The following is a 7,123-nucleotide window of genomic DNA, read 5'->3' as shown; positions in this document are numbered from 1 at the left end:
CTCGCCCTCAAGGAGCTCACATCTTAATGCGGGGGGGGGGGGGGGGGGGGGGGGGAAGCCTAGGAAAGAACTCCAGAAGGTGGGTTTGAACTGAGTCAAGAAAAAACCCAGAGAAACTAGGAAGTAGAGACAGGAGAGTAGCCAAAAAAAGGGCATGGAGATGAAATGTAAGGAACAAAAAAGAAAACCCAGTGTCACTGGAGGGGAGGGGAGTAAAGTATAAGAAGATTGAAAAAATAGGAAGTGATCAGCATCCAAGGTGTACTCATAATAAACTCCTTTTAATTCTCTTTGTCCTGAGTTTTGCCTCAGTTAATCAGGTTGAAAGCCCAAACAAAGACTTTTCCTTTCAAAATTAATCAGATTTTTAATTTGATCTTGGAGGTAAAAGGGAGCCAGTGGAGTTGAGTAGAGTGGAGATATTTTTGGACAAATATTATGGGAAGATCAATTTGACAATATGACAGTGGGGGGAGACAATCAGAGTTGTACAGCACATGTTCTAAGTCTTTCCAGCTTTCCAGACTCTGCCAAGAAGTCAGGCTCCTACCCTTCTTTCCTTCCTCCAACCTCCAAGCCTACAAAACTTGGGGATTGTGAGCGTGTTTCCATTTCAAGATGGAGAACTTCAGCAGAAGGAATATTAGAGGAGTAGGTCTTCATGGTTTACAAAGAGGCAGCTTGGGCTAGGTCCAGTTCTATAACTCTAGATACAGAATTAATTCTCTCAGTGCTTCCCAGGCAATTCTCTCCACCAAAGATTGATTAGGTTCTTACAACCTGCTAAATCCAGGCTATACAAAATGCAACCCCTCCCTGCCCTCAAGTACCTTAAAATCTATAGAAGGAGAAATGTCCACACATAAATATAGACAAAATAAAAAGGAAGATAACGGGTGGAGCAGTTACTTTCTTTCTCAAAGACAATAAATTGCAAATCAACTGCATAGCTGCATAGGCAGGGAATATCTGATGCTGATAAAATCAGAGGTCCAACCCCCCCCCCCCCAAATATTTTTTTTCAAAGGGTTTTCCTCATCACAACCCAGAAAGGAAGCTCCCAGAGAGTATCTAGCTTATGATTTTTGTTGTATTTCAGTCGTGTCCAACTCTCCACGATCCCATTTGAAGTTTTCTTGGCAGAGATATTGGAGTGGTTTGCCATTTCCTTCTCTGGCTCATTTTACAGATGAGGAAACTGAAGCAAAGAGGGCTAAATGACTTGCCCAGGGTCACACAGCTAGTAAGTATCTGAGCATGAATTTGAATTCAGGTCCTCTGGTCTCCAGGGTTGGTATGGTCTCATGCTCTTGAGAATCCTCCAGGGACCTCTTTAGCCCCTCAAAAGCTTTTGTTTATATGGCTTATATACAGGCACATGCTGATAAATGTTTAACAATCAGTTTTCTGAAAATATATTGAGGGATTTTGTATTGATGTTTACTGTATTAGAAATTAAAATGTCTTAGTATTGTTAGCCTGGAAATTAATGAAACAATCAATATAGGAGAAATAAGGTCTTTAATCAGGGCAGAGGAGCTATAACTTGGAGTACTGCAAAGCAAAAATGCTAGGAACTCAAAGATGAGGACTGAGGACAGGTTTATATGGGATAACAGAACAGAGGGACTATGAGATTGCCTTTGGGAAAAGTAAGTTTTTTACAGACAGAAGCTATTTAATGTAAATGAATCCTTTTACATAATAAGCCTGGGAACGGGGAGTAGGTGGGGATCTGTCAGTTCTCAGTAAATTATCTTTATCAGTATTATTATGACAATAGTTTTGACTTCACAGAAAACCCCACCCCTCCAACCCCCCCACCCCTGCCCCAGGGTCCCCAGACCGTGCTTTAAAAACCACTGCTATGGAGAACTCCCAGGCAAGATTTGCCTAGAGCAGTGGCAAGATACTCTTTTACAAACTGGCAGCCACTAAACTGTACATAAGGATGCCTGAGAGCTGCATATTGACTTAGAGAACCACAAATTTACCCTAATGGATAAAGTGCCAGGATTGAGTTCAAATTTGACCTTAGATACTTACTATCTGTGTGATCCTGGGCAAATCGATTAACCCTGATTGCAGTGCCCCCCCCCTCAAAAAAAAGTACTTAAAAAAAAAAACAAGTTAGAGGGAGCAACTAGGTGGCATAGTGGATAGAGCATTGGCCCTAGATTCAGGAGGACCTGAATTCAAATTCGGTCTCAGACACTTAACACTTATTAGCTGTGTGACCCTGGGCAAGTCACTTAACCTCAAATGCCTCACCCAAAAAAACCCCAAACCCACCAAGTTAGAGGAAGTTGCTAGGAGTTGTATATTCTACTTCTTAAGTTATTACTTGAGTTCCTCAACTGAAAGGAAAATTTCTTATTCTTCTTTCTGTTCTTTTTAGTTGCCAAACTTCTGCCTTCAGTGGCATATCAAATGTTTAGTTGCCAAATGTCCATACTTCCCCAGTGCAGCCAGACAGTCCATTATAGTATGTGTGGTACAGTGGATAAGGTGCTTGGCCTAGAGTCAGGAAGACTCATCTTCCTGAGTTCAAATCTGGCCTCAAACACTAGCTGTGTGATCCTGGACAAGTCACTTCATCCTGTTTGCTGAAGATTCCTCATCTGCAAAAGGAGCTGGAGAAGGAAATGCCAAATCATTCCAATATCTCTGTCAAGAAAACCTCAAATGGGGTCATGAAGAATCAGACAGACTGAACAACAACATTCCCCTGGTCCTACTCTTCTTGACCCCAAAGTAGTCAGCAAGACTCTTTTAAAATATACCATACTATTCGTGGTTTTTTTGTTTGTTTGTTTGTTTTTGAGGGACAAACATACTGGAATGGTTTGCCATTTCCTTCTTTTATTTTTATTTATTTATTTTTTTGCAGGGCAATGAGGGTTAAGTGACTTGCCCAGGGTCACATAGCTAGTAAGTTTCATGCCATTTCCTTCTCTGGTGGATTAAGGCAAACAAGAGTCCAGGGTCACACAGCTAGTAAGTATCTGAGGCCAAATTTGAACTCAGGTCTTCCTGACTCCAGGCCCACTGACACTATTCACCTGACTTTATCCACTCCGTCTACCTGCCCCCTTTACAGACTACCCTCCTTCATCTATCCTATGGTTTAGCCAAACTGGCTTTCTTATTATGCCTTCCAGAGAACTCTTCATCTCACACCTTTGTTCATTTTCACTGGCTCTTCCCTGTGACTGAAATGTCTCTCTGAATCCTTGGTCTCCTTCAAGACTCAACTGACCCACACTACCTCTGGCCTTTGTGATTACCTCCAGCTTTGGGTTTATCTGTTTTTAATATGTCCTGTATCAACCTATATACGGGTATGTTATCTCTCTCCCGCACCCCCCCCCCCCAAAGTAAGATCCTTGTCTTTGAATCCCTAGCATCTGCCCAGGGTCTTGCACATAGTGAGTGCTTAATACATTCTTTTTTTTTTTCCCCAGGGCAATTGGGGTTAAGTGACTTGCCTAGGGTCACACAGCTAGTAAGTGTCAAGTGTCTGAGGCCAGATTTGAACTCAGGTCCTCCTGAATCCAGGGCCAGTGCTTTATCCACTGCGCCACCTAGCTGCCCCATATACATTCTTTTTTTTTTTTAATTTTTTGGTGAGGTAGTTAGGGTTAAGTGACTTGCCAAGGGTCACACAGCTAGTAAGTGTCAAGGGTCTGAGGCCAGATTTTAACTCAGGTACTCCTGAATCCAAGGCCAGTGCTCTATCCACTGCACCACCTAACTGCCCCCCTAATACATTCTTATTGATTAATTGATTGGTTAATAATAATTATAAAATTTATATAGCATGTTAAGTTTTACAAAGCACTTTACAGATATTATACTATTTGATCCTTAAAATAACCTGGGAGGTAGGTGGTATTATTGTAAACCCCACTCCCATCCCTTTTCTTTCTTCCTTTCTTCCTTCCTTTTTTTTAAACACTTGAGGAAACCAAGGCTATTAGATAAGGTTAAGTGACTTGCCCAGGGTCACACAGCTAGTATATATCTGAGGTCCTATATGAACTCAGGTCTTCCTGACTCCAGGTTCAGTGTTCTACTTCCCCACATAACTGATTGATGTATTATTAATTCCATTAAAATGGTGACAACACTGATGTTCAGAGAGAAGTGATTTATCCAAGGAGTTAGTATTCTGTAAATCTTAATGACTCATTCTTTTTTTTCTTTCTGATATTAGTATTTAATAGTATTCTTTCCAACATTTAACTAGCTTCATTTGTTTCAGTTTTTTATTTTTTCAATTAATGAAGTTTTCTGAAGGTTGGTTGGTATTTTGTATGTCATTTCAGTAATCAGACTTCAACGGTCACTGCTTGTGTCTCGGATTCGTTTCGCAATACACAAACCATCGTCCTTGCCTTTTCTTTTTCTTTTTCTTTTTTTTAGTGAGGCAATTGGGGTTAAGTGACTTGCCCAGGGTCACAGAGCTAGTAAGGGTTAAGTGTCTGAGGCTGGATTTGAACTCAGGTCCTCCTGACTCCAGGGCTGGTGCTCTATCCACTGCGCCATCTATCTGCCCCCTCGCCTTTTCACAAAATAACAGTCCTTGCAGCACTTCTTGAGGACAGCTTTGGTTTTGAACCCAAGAGCAAGCTGAAAGTATGGAAGCAGGTGACGTGAAAGAATCTATACTTCACAGGACCTGCATCTAGGGGAACTGTACTTTGTCGGGGAGCAAACAGGAATGCAGAGATCAAGGAAGGCTTGGTTGAACATCTGCTTATATGGAAGAGAGGACTGCTGATTGTAAACAGCATTTTCTTTATGAATAGAGATGCCATGTTTTAGCCAAACCTGGTACGGGTGGTGGAACTGAGAGATCAAGGCAGTGCCCTCCCTGTGGAGTCACTGTTACCGAGTCAAGAGCAAAGACCAGTAACGGCCGCAACTTTTCTAAGATCAGCCGAGGAATCTTGCTCGGTGTTCCAGTGGCTTTTGCCATCACTTATTCTTTTTTTTGGGTAGGGCATTGAGGGCTAAGTGACTTGTGTAGGGTCACACAGCTAGTAAGTGTCAAGTGTCTGAGGTCAAATTTGAACTCAGGTCCTCCTGAATCCAGGGCCAGTGCTTTATCCACTGCGCCACCTAGCTGCCCCCACCATCACTTATTCTTAAATGAGAAGTTCTGGGGTCAAGTCCTAGCTTTGCTACTTTGCTTTTTCTGGATTTAAGGAAAGGAAGTAGAGCTCTTACTGCAGGAAAGTTACCTGGCTGTAATTTATTGATATTAAAATGAGGGCATGTGACAGTCTATAACAATGATGCCCAGGTCTTTCTTCCTCTGATTCTAAGCATCCTGGTAGTAATGGGGCGCTGGGGTATAGGGGCGGGGGCTCATCCTCTTGATCTTCTAAATAGGACCGGTTGTTAGCTTTGTCAGGACTGCAGACTAAGCTAAATGGCTCCTGAACATTAGGACTTACGCTCAGGAGTACAAAGGAAGCTGCCACGCTTTGCAGATATGCCCAGTCTAGGGTAAGCAAACCAGAGGCACCTTTGGATTTATCTCTCATGAATAAGCTTGGTGAGTATGCACACCGGGGATGCCAGAGACTATTTCAGTACTTTAGTTATTATGCCTATGGATTCCACAGTTATTCTGGCTATTTCTTTCTAGCTGGTCCTCTCTTTCTGAGGGAAAGGGTCTCGTTTCACCAGATTGCCTCATTATGCAATTTTAGGCAACAATAACAGTAATGATAGCTAGTCACATTTATACAGCACTTTATAGTATGCTAGCACTTCCTGTAATGTCTTTTGAGTTCCTTGACTTTCTAGGAATGGAATTTCTTACAAATCAATCAACCGGGACAGCTAGGTGGCGCAGTGGATAGAGCACCGACTCTGGATTCAGGAGGAACTGAGTTCAAATATGGCCTCAGACGCTTGACACTAGCTGTGTGACTCTGGGCAAGTCACTTAACCCCAATTGCCTCACAAAAAAATAATAAAAAAATAACAAATCAATCAACCAACAAGCATTTATTAAGTACTTGCTGTGTGCTTGGCAAAGTATTCAGTATAATAAACACAAAAACACCAGTCTTTTGCCCCTGAGGAGCTTACCTTTGAACTATGCTTCAGGGGCAGCTAGGTGGTGCAGTGGATAGAACACTGGCCCTGGATTCAGGAGTAACTGAGTTCAAATCCAGCCTCAGACACTTAATACTTACTAGCTGTGTGACCCTGGGCTAGTCACTTAACCCCAATTGCCTCACTAAAAGAAAAAAAAAGAAAAAATGAACAATACTTCATCTATAAAAGGAAGGGGTTAGGTGATATGATCTCTCAGCTCTAAAACTTCATTTCCCAGTGTTTTGATGCAAGACAACAGAGGGTGGGATCAGGTCAGCTTGAGATTTGGGATTGAATCTGTCTGTTTACTTGTTTTCTTTTTCTTTTTAATTTTTTCAGGGCAATGAGGGTTAAGTGATTTGCAAATCACTTAACGCTTCTTTGCCTTAATCTACTGGAGAAGGAAATGGCAAACCACTCCAGTATCTTTGCCAAGAAAACCTCATATGTGGTCACAAAGAGTCAGACATTATTGAATAACAACAACAACAACAACAACATGCAAGTCAATTAATCAGCAAGGGCCTGGTGGAAGGTTATTATGGTCTAATAGACCATGGGACTGCTGGGAGATATGAGACCTGGTCCCTTACAAATTAGCTGGAGAGAAAAGATTCAGAAAACAGCATAGATGGTGCAAGATAGGTTATAATTATGTTCTCAATTATATGATATAGACCATCAGGTCTCAATTTTTTTGTTCTCAAGATCCCTTTACGTTCTTAAAAATTATTGATAACCCCCAAAAGGGCTTGTGTTTATGTGAATTATGTCCAGGATTGTGCTGTGGCCAACTTTGTTTTGTTTTGTTTTTTACTTGTCAGAATACTTTATTATATTGCATGGGAGTTAGCCTGGATTGGATAAGTGCCACACCAGAATACTTACAACTCATTGTTCAGATGAGGAAGGGGCAGCTAGGTGGTACAGTGGATAAAGCATTGGGCCTGGACTCAGGAGAACCAGAGTTCAGATCATACTCAGAGTCTAGCTGTGTCACCCTGGGCAA

At 41.8% G+C, this 7,123-nt stretch overlaps 1 pseudogene; it reads right to left on the bottom strand.

Annotated features, from left to right (window-relative positions):
- Positions 1 to 4,345: 4,345 nt before the first annotated feature.
- LOC122740100 lies at positions 4,346 to 4,820 on the bottom strand (annotated as a pseudogene).
- Between the last annotated feature and the right edge of the window lie 2,303 nt (positions 4,821 to 7,123).

Source organism: Dromiciops gliroides, chromosome 2 (genome assembly GCF_019393635.1).
Source record: "Dromiciops gliroides isolate mDroGli1 chromosome 2, mDroGli1.pri, whole genome shotgun sequence".
Taxonomy (NCBI): Eukaryota; Metazoa; Chordata; class Mammalia; order Microbiotheria; family Microbiotheriidae; genus Dromiciops; species Dromiciops gliroides.
The sequence above is the reverse complement of the archived record's forward strand: the minus strand, read 5'-3'. Positions and strand labels throughout refer to the sequence as shown.